This window comes from Agelaius tricolor, unplaced genomic scaffold (assembly GCF_023055355.1).
Source record: "Agelaius tricolor isolate 1412-34295 unplaced genomic scaffold, bAgeTri1.0.p SCAF_17, whole genome shotgun sequence".
In the NCBI taxonomy this organism is placed as follows: domain Eukaryota; kingdom Metazoa; phylum Chordata; class Aves; order Passeriformes; family Icteridae; genus Agelaius; species Agelaius tricolor.
Window position 1 is genome coordinate 6,759,536 of NW_027269277.1, and position 8,834 is coordinate 6,768,369.

At 47.7% G+C, this 8,834-nt stretch overlaps 1 protein-coding gene across 4 annotated transcripts in view; it reads right to left on the minus strand.

Moving 5' to 3' along the window:
* Positions 1 to 1,768, minus strand: part of FHL1 (four and a half LIM domains 1) — a 29,467-nt gene extending 27,699 nt beyond the window's left edge. The window contains exon 1 of one of the 4 annotated variants that reach the window (XM_071442282.1): positions 1,610 to 1,768. The gene's annotated coding sequence lies outside the window, so the exon portion shown is untranslated. Of the gene's footprint in view, positions 1 to 1,463; positions 1,570 to 1,609 lie in introns of those variants that run through there. The other 3 variants (XM_071442281.1, XM_071442278.1, XM_071442280.1) reach the window with 3 other exon arrangements.
* Between the last annotated feature and the right edge of the window lie 7,066 nt (positions 1,769 to 8,834).

Here is an 8,834-nt window from a genome sequence, read left to right on the forward strand (position 1 = left end):
AGCTGCCATTGTTTACATCCAAGCAGAGAATTGTACCAGCATACAGGGAGACAAGCCATCTCTCACAGCAGGGAATAACTTCTGCTAGAATCAGCTCAAGGGCCCAATCTTCAAAACCTTCCCCAGCCAAAATTCCTCAGTGCATGTCAGAAACCAGCTGTAAAATCCCAGCCCTGAACTCCTTCCTCAGAGCCACAGTCCAAAATCACAGCCCAACTGCCTTTCTGCTGCACTGAGATCTGGAGGGGTTTGGGGTTTTTGCACTTGTGGTGCCAGCTCTGAAACACCTACCCACATTTTTCTTTTAGGTATTAGTCAAGAAGGAATTTTTATATACTGAGCTCCTTAAGGAAAAATTAGGAACTGGTTTGTATTCAAGAATGCTGTGTTTGGGAAAAAGAAGAAAAGGGTTTTGTCACTGAAGTATGTGGGTGCTTTTATCATTACAAAAGAAAGTTGAAGTTTCAAAGCCATATTTGGTTGCTTGATCAGCTATTTGCTTTGTACATCATGGCTTAAGAATTTAATCAGTTTCCTTTTGGAAGTTTTTTTGTTGTTGTTTTTAAAAAACACTCTTCCTCTCAAAACAGGGTAAAAGGCTATTTGGTAGGTGGATTGTTTTTACAGTTTTCCCCATTCCACATGCTAGATTTCAATGGTTTAAAAAATAGTCACATCCCATTCTCAACCACAGACAGGCTCCTGCTTACACAACACAAACTAGACCAGAGTCCCATACATTAACTTATCTTTTGACCAATTACTAAAGAAAAGATTAATGACAGAAACACCCACCTTGCAAACACATGGGCAAATAGAACTTCACTCATGCAAGTGACTTCCCAAATCTATCTCTATACAGGGGTGCAGCATTTGTACAAAGCTAAAGGTGTTTGCATTCACATGGGTGCAGCTGCAGGGACACTGCAACTGCCTGATACTCCATAACACACAAAGAGGAAAGTGTGATAATTATTAGGTAAAAGCTTGCATTCCCATACTCCCCAATTCTGGTACTGCCATCCTGCTCCCAGGATTGTTCCTCACATCACCTGAGAGCCCACCAAACAGTCTCTGCTTCAGTTATTTCTTCCCCAGCTCTCATTAAAGTCCTCAAAGAGGCACATCTGATCACCTGCCCAGGAAAGCACAGAGCTGACAGCTCTTACACAAATCAGCAGCACTGCAAATGCTCCCTAAGCACCAGTTCAACTTGGAAGCAAAGAGAAAAGTTGTATTTATACCCCAGTGTTCAAAGCAACCACCTTCCAGGAGGCAATATGCATATCAGAAAAAGAGGATGCAAGAGAAATCAGACACAAGAACGTAGATAAATCCCATTTCCAAAACAACCCATAAAACAAGCAGTTTCTGAGGTTAACTCAGCAAACTACGGAGGAATTGCCTGCTGAAGCGTTTTAGAAGTACATTTCACACCCACAGGCTTCCCACTCCCCACAAACCCTTCTCCGGCAGAGAAAAGACCAACACCAGCCCTGAAATCCAAAGATCTGCGAGGCGTGGGATGCCGGAGCGCGGCTGCCCTGCTCGGGGAGACGATGCTGAGCGGCACGGAGGGAGGGAGGGAGGGAGGGATGGATGTGCTTACAGGCTGCCGGGAAGCGGGGCTGCTGCGGGGATGGACCGAGCGCAGGGACGGACAGAGCGAGCGCTGCGGTCGGACACGGAGTGCGCTGGGCTGGCCAGCGGGAGAAACGCGGCTCCCAGCTTATAGCAGGGGAAAAAAAAAAAAAAAAAAAAAAAAAAAAAAAAAAAAAAAAAAATTTAGTCCAACCCAGAGCACTGATCCTGCCCCGGGGAGCTCCTCCCAGGGTCACCGCACCATCCCTGGGGGGGAAAGCCCGAGCAGCGCCGGCGCTTTGCCAGCAGAGCTGTCCCGAGCTCCCCACGGCAGCACAGCGCTGCCATGGGAACCACGGGATGCTGCCCCAAAAAGTGCCGGCAGATGCACTCCCCGACAAGGAAAATGAGGCACAAAATCTTTGCAGGAGGATGCCTCGCCTGTCCTGTCCAAACCCTCTCTCAGTGCTAAAGGCTTTCCTGGAAGCTCAGTTAGACAGCACCTTCAGGTTCACAGACAGAACTTGCAGCACACAAGATGAACAGTAGGGATGTATTTCAAGTGAGAAGTCTGAAGGGAAGGAAGAGACCTAGCTGAAGAGAGCACAGAAAAAATGCCAAAAGAGGAGCATTTTCTTCAAAACACATATTAAAAAAAGTACTGTCAGGTAGCAATTCATTCCTATTTTAATTAAATCCACCTGCCTGTGCTGCTGCACCACACCAGAAAAATCTCACAGCATTCACACCTCTTTTCTTTTCTCCCATTCTCCATCCCTTATTCTTTTTATATTCTTCTGAGTTTCTCCCACTTTACTTCCATTCTTCTGCTATTGGACACATGGCCCAGCAAGAAACTAAGTTTGTTTTTCAACGAGAGGTGCTTGTGCTGGAGCTCTTGCTCTACAAAGAGGCTTTTGTGGTGCTTTGGAGAGCCACCACAGAGCTCCTGACTAATGGCAGGAGAGGCTGGTAGGTGTGCTGGACACAGCACCAGTATCCCTGGAAAGCAGATCATTGTACTTGGGCCAAGGAACTTCTCTTTGTTAGTAAAACAAGAACATTGTGCAAGAGCAAACACACTCTCTTTATAAAAACATTCATATTTTTCTGTGTCTCTGTTCATTCAACAGGTAAGCCCTACAGATTCCTCCAACACTGCATCATCCACATCAACAACACCCCTAGCAGGGACAGGAACACTGGGCTGCCCTGAGGTTCAAGGCTCAGACTGCCACCACTTGCCAAGAACAACTTCAGGCATGCATAAAACACAGATGTGAAACACCAACATCATTTATCACTGTGGACTGGAGTTTACACTTGATTTTCAAAGGAATCCAAATACCCATTTCCAGCTCATTTTTCCAACAGCTCTCCCAGCAAGCATGAAACTTACCATTATGAGATATTTTCTCTAGTGGTTGTAACCAACCATCAGAGTTACAAGAACATTAGCAGAGCTCCCCTGCCCCTCAGGTGTGAGATTTGTAACGTGTTTGCAGCTGCAGGGCTCCAGGATTCATGAGAAATTGTGGAGGTGAGCCCCATCAAGCATGGGACATTCAGACAGAGCATTCCCAGTTAGATAAACAAAGGCAAGAGCTCCAGGAGAAACCAGAGGTGCAGAGTGTGAGGATGCAAAGACAAGCCAGGTGTTGCATAACTGTAGGAGAACATCACCAGGGAAAATTACCCTGCAGGCAGCTCCTGGGGGGTTTCTTCTTTAAAAGAAGGAGTTCTCCTGCCTCTGGCATGAACAGAAATTGGAGGAGAGAGGAGTGGGAAGGGCACTTCTCCAGGGGTGTCTGTACCAATGGATTCCCTTCTCCAGGACCAGGCATTGCCCCTGTCCCCACAGGCGTATTTGGGACTAATCCTGCACCTCTGCAGCTGCATCTTGGAAGATCCCAACCAGAGGATGCATCCTGGAGAAGCACAAGTGCTCTGATAAGTGCCTGACAACAGGCACTGCAGCCCACCAGCAGTGTAACAAGCATCCCCTATCTGCAGGGAATGTCATCAGGAGCCTCTTATTTAATACTTATTTAAAGTATTAGATACTTTATAATAATCTTTTGAAGTATTAGATGCTTTCCACATACAACACAAACTAGAGATTTCATGTCCAAATCCTAAATACCATCAAAAGCAACTCCTAGGCAGCATGTCTGCCAGTTTAATAGAGTAGCAGCTAAATAATAAATTCATCTATTTAATGTGGCTCTCACTGGTTACAGCAGAGCAGGCTGTTATTTGAGTCATTCATTGCTCTCATCGGATTGCAGCTCAAGGCCTCATCCTGCAATTGCTGCATCCCTTAGATCCCTGTTGGATTCACTATCCAGTCCCATGTGCACGATGCCACATCCAGAAAAAAAAAGCAGAATAAAGGTCTGCAAAGGCACGTGGCACAGAGCAAGTGCTTTACCCCATCTTCAGTATGGTACTCCTGCCAGAAAGTGAGTGTGTGCAGGACCAGACCTTAAATCAGGCCTTAAAATGACCAGTACACCTGACAGAGAAGAATTTAAGCCCTCCAAAGCCTGCACTCATCACAGCAGCAGCTTCATTCTGTTTGGAAAAGAGCACTGGATGATTTAGAGAGCAAGGACAGCGCACAACCAGAGTCAAGGAGCAGGCACTGGGGCACTGCCACATTACAGATGCAGTAGAGCACTATAAAAATCTCTGCCAAAGCATCACATTAAACAAGAATAAAGTGCAAGAATGACACAACTCATTGCAAAGGACTGAGTCAACTCTGAGTCAATCCCCTGCTACCACCAGTGCTTGCTAAGGAAGATAATCAATTACCCTGCAAATTGATTTTTGGCAAACACAGGAAATAAATCTAAAAAGAAGGACTCCAATGATCCAATACGTCCTTGACTAGTTATCCAAACAAAATGAATTATAAGCAGAAGCACTTAAAACTGAGTTGGTTGAATTACTCACTCAGACCTATCTGCTAGGAAACTTTATTTGGAGATGGCAGAGTTTGCAGAAGGTGTGGGGAGGCTGCTCCACAGCCAAGTGCTCTGCAAGAAACCCTGAGAGCAGGACACCCCCAGAGCCAAGGGCTCACCCCAGAGCAGGGATCATGTGCACCAGTGGAGAAAAAGAAGTGTTTTGATTCATCCTTTGGGTCTCTGTCAGATTCCATTAAATCCCTTTGCAGGCACAGAGGGGGGAACCCTCCCACACCTGGGGGCTGGTTTTGGCAGGGGAGGGAGGCCAGGGCACCTTGGGGTGAACCCCTGCAGGATGCCCTTCACATTCCCCATGGGTGGGTTTGGCTGTCCTGCCTCCCACGTGCCAGGCTGGGGCTGGGTGTGACACATCCCACCCATGGTGTCCCCTAGGCAGGGCTGGCAGTGGTGACAATCACCCCGTGCGAGATGGAGCTGCCCCACTCACCTGCCCAAGGTGGGAGCCCATGGCCACACAGAGCCACAGCAGCTCTTCACTCCAGCAGAGACAATTTCCACACACAAACCCTCAGAGCCCTCCTCTCCCAGGGAGCCACTCAGGCCTTCCCTCAGCTCCAGGTGAAAATGATCACCAATCTCCCTCGGTAAAGTCATTACCATCATTATCTCCTCTCCCCTCTTTGTGCAAAACAGCTGGGAAAGGTTCTTTTCCCCTCCCAACAGTCCAAAACAGCTGGGAAGGGCTCTTTCCCCCTTCCAAGTTGCAGTCTGAGGGATGCAGCTATTTTGGCTTAAGGTACCATCACAAACCCTCTTGACTCCCTGTCCACACTGCCTCCCCAGGGTCACTGCCCTGTTAATTCCCTAATGGACAGGCTCCATCCTCATTTCAGCACACAGCCACCTGCTGTCACCAGCCCTGAGAGCAGGGAGCCTTCCCAGCAGGGGCAGCCCCCAGGCTGGCTGCTCCTGTGACATCCACGTCCCTGGCTGGGTAGAAGTCACCCATCCTGTTTTGGATGGGTTCATTTTCTACTGGAATATAAAGCACCCATGGCTCACATGGGGCCTCCCAGCTGAAAGAAGAACTATCATGTTGGAAAGCTGATCCCCTGAGGATCAGGGAGTGGTGGCTCCCTCCTCTGCGTGTCCTCTGACTTTTCCAAAGTCTGTGTTCAGCCCCAGGTGCACACCTTGCCCTGCAGTGAGTCATTTCAAGAGAGGAAAAAGAGGAAAAGAAATAGGAAAAGAGATCCATCAGCCTCCACACCCTCAGCCATCCCACCATTCTGCTGCCCTGGGGGATAACTGGTGGCCAGATGGAGCCTCAGCCCTGCAGGCAGCTGGAACTCACCTGACACCAGCAAATTACCTCACAGCAGCAGCACAAAGTCTCCAGGCAGGCAAAGTAATGGAAAAGCTGAAACACTTCAGAGTCATTCCTCTCTGGGAGTAAGTAAGGAAGGGCTTATGGAAGGTGTGGTTAAAACATCAGTGATGCAAAGCTTTTTCCACAGAGTTTGAACACATAACACACTGCTTTGCAAACTGAGGCACAGGAGAGCATCACAGCCTGTTGGCCACACACCATGGGCTCTGATCCCCAGGGGGAGCAGCCAGGCTGCCAAAACACAGACATCTCTGTGCTCCTGCTGCACTGCTTCCTATCAGTGTGGGCTGGAAATCATACACATGCAAGGGAGTGAGGGTGAAATTCATGAGGGGCATCAGTGGACTCTTCTTCATGACTGGTTGAGCAAACCAGAAGAGGACCAAGTTGTCCTGGCCTCAAGTTGCACCACGAGAGGTTTAGGTTGGATATTAGGAAATATTTCTCCGCTCAAAGTGTGGTCAAACATTGGAACAGGCTGCCCAGGAAAGTGGTGGAACCACTGGCCCTGGGAGAGCTCAAAAATCATGTAGAGACCTGGTTTAGAGCTGGGATTGGCAGTGCTGGGTTAATGGTGGGACTTGAGATAAGCTTTTACCAGCCTTTATGATTCCGTGATTCTTTTAATTTAGTGGGTAAAACAGCAAGATTTACCTTGCTGTAAGGTCACAAAAAAGTCACAAAAAAAGGATTATGATTGTATTAGGTGACATGCACAAGACTACTCAGCTTTCCTCAATTTAGTGTCAAAGTATTTCTGTAGCATAGCCCCAAGATACCATCAGCAAACCTGGATCAAGAGATCAAAGGAGATTTCCAAAAGCTGGACAATCACTTGCTGGGAGCCTGCTGGTGAATAAGCCCATGAGTAATTACAGTGGCTGTGTTGTGACATCACTGCTACTCAGATTTTCCTGAGTGACACCAGAATCTGCACATGGAGAAGGGATCTAGCTAAAGATTGTTCCCACCTTTAAAAAGCAGCTGCAGGGATGGCTCAGCTATCAGATTAAGAGGAGCAGCCGTGTCAGCCCTCTTGGCGTCCTTTGGCAGAGTCCAAAATGCTTCTCCCAGAACAAGCTGCTCCTTCTGTGCATGGAAAATTACAAAGGTGACTCCCATTTATAAAAGATGATGCACCAGAGCCCTGCAGGAATGGACCCATCTGTTGACTGTAGCAAGGCTACATTTGGAAAAGGCAAGAGAAACTAAGGTTTCCAACTGTCTTTCCAGCAACAATTCAAGTTTTCAAGGAATGTTGGCAGCAGCCACAGCTATTTATCTGCAGCCTGCAAGGGGCTATTCAAACACACCAGGTTTTCTGCCAAGGGTAGGGCTTGAGGTTTTCTGCTCTGTGGTTGTTTGAACTTCAGCATTTCCATCCACATTCATGTGCTGGGTCCTGGTGTTTTTCCTGCTGGATCAGAAGCAGGGATGTGGGAGCAGCAGGCAGCTTGTGCCCACGGGCATGGCCCCACATCCCTGGGACAGGGCAGCTCTGGAGTGCCCAGCTCTGCCCCTGCAGCCCCACACACCAACCACAGGTCTGTGCAAACCTGAGCAGAGCCCACAAACTGGACTGTGGGGAGCAGCCTGGCCAAAAATCCAGCTCTGCTCCTGCACAGCTGCTGCTGTCTCCAGAACTTTTCAGCCACCCTCTGCTGAAGTCAAGTAAATTTCCATTGACTTCAACAACTGCTGGGGCAGTTTGTTTAAGTGTTTCCAGACTTTGGCCCTTTCAGCAAACACCTTGGCCAGGCATTAAACAATAACAGGAATCCATCAACTATTTGAGTATTTGCATATGTCAAACAGATAAAATTTCAGAGGAGTTTTGGTTCTCAGTCCTTATCAGTTATCAATGCCTGGGTGGATACCTACTGAGAGAGATTTAACAAAGGTTCCTAATAGCAATGAGGAAAGAAATAGCAATATAATGTAAGGTTTTCCTTCAAACAAAGCAAAGGGATTTGTGATGATATGTATTATAGACACATGTGTATCTTTATTTTACTGTACATAATTACCCTAACATTGGTCTTTTTCCTTGGTGTGAGACTCACCAGGAGTTTCATGTTCCAGATTTAAAAAGATGACTTCCAGGCATCAGACCAAACTTAAGCTTCTTTATTAATTTTAGCTTTAGATTTTAGTCTAAGAAAAAATTCATTCAAGGTACCCACAGACTAACATAAGTAAAATACACATTTTAACAGCAGAGGAAATTTTCAAAGCATGACAAATTTCATTTTGCCTGAGTCTGCAGCTAAAATCAAATAAATTAAAAAGCTGAGAACCGTGAAGAAACACATACAATTGGATTAGATCATTCCATGAAGATGAGAGACAACAGGCACAGGATGAGCTGGGGCTCACAGTGTTTGCTGCAGCTCAGGGCACCAAAATTAAATTCTCCATGATGGTACAAAGTGTTTCCTTGGCTTGGGCAGGGTGACAATTTCAGCCCCTCAGGCAACACCTGCCTGGCTCCATGGGAGTGGTTGGGCACACTCCAGAAAGGAGCAGAGGTGCTCAGTGCTGCAGCCCCTGATTGTTCACCTGCCAGCCTGACCACCATGAGGGATGTGCTCAGTGCCCCTCAGGGTCCTGGGTGCACACAAAGTCATATCAGCATTTTTTGCTCCTCTCCTGGGGAGGCAAAGACATGTGAAGGTTTTGCAACAGCAGACAGGTGGTAAGAGGACAAGCTTTCAGACTCAAAAGTACCCCATGGAGAAGATTCTGGTTCCATAGCAGAGCTGGAGAGGTGGAACCACAGCAATGGACTCAGCCAAAGCTGCTGTGCTGCCACAGCACCCTGCAGTCCATGGGATGGGGGCAGAGTCACCCCCAGCCCCTCCAGCAGCGTGTCCTTCTCTCTCTGGGTGCAAGGCCTGGAGCTGGGGAGTCTCAACAAATGCTCTGCTGGC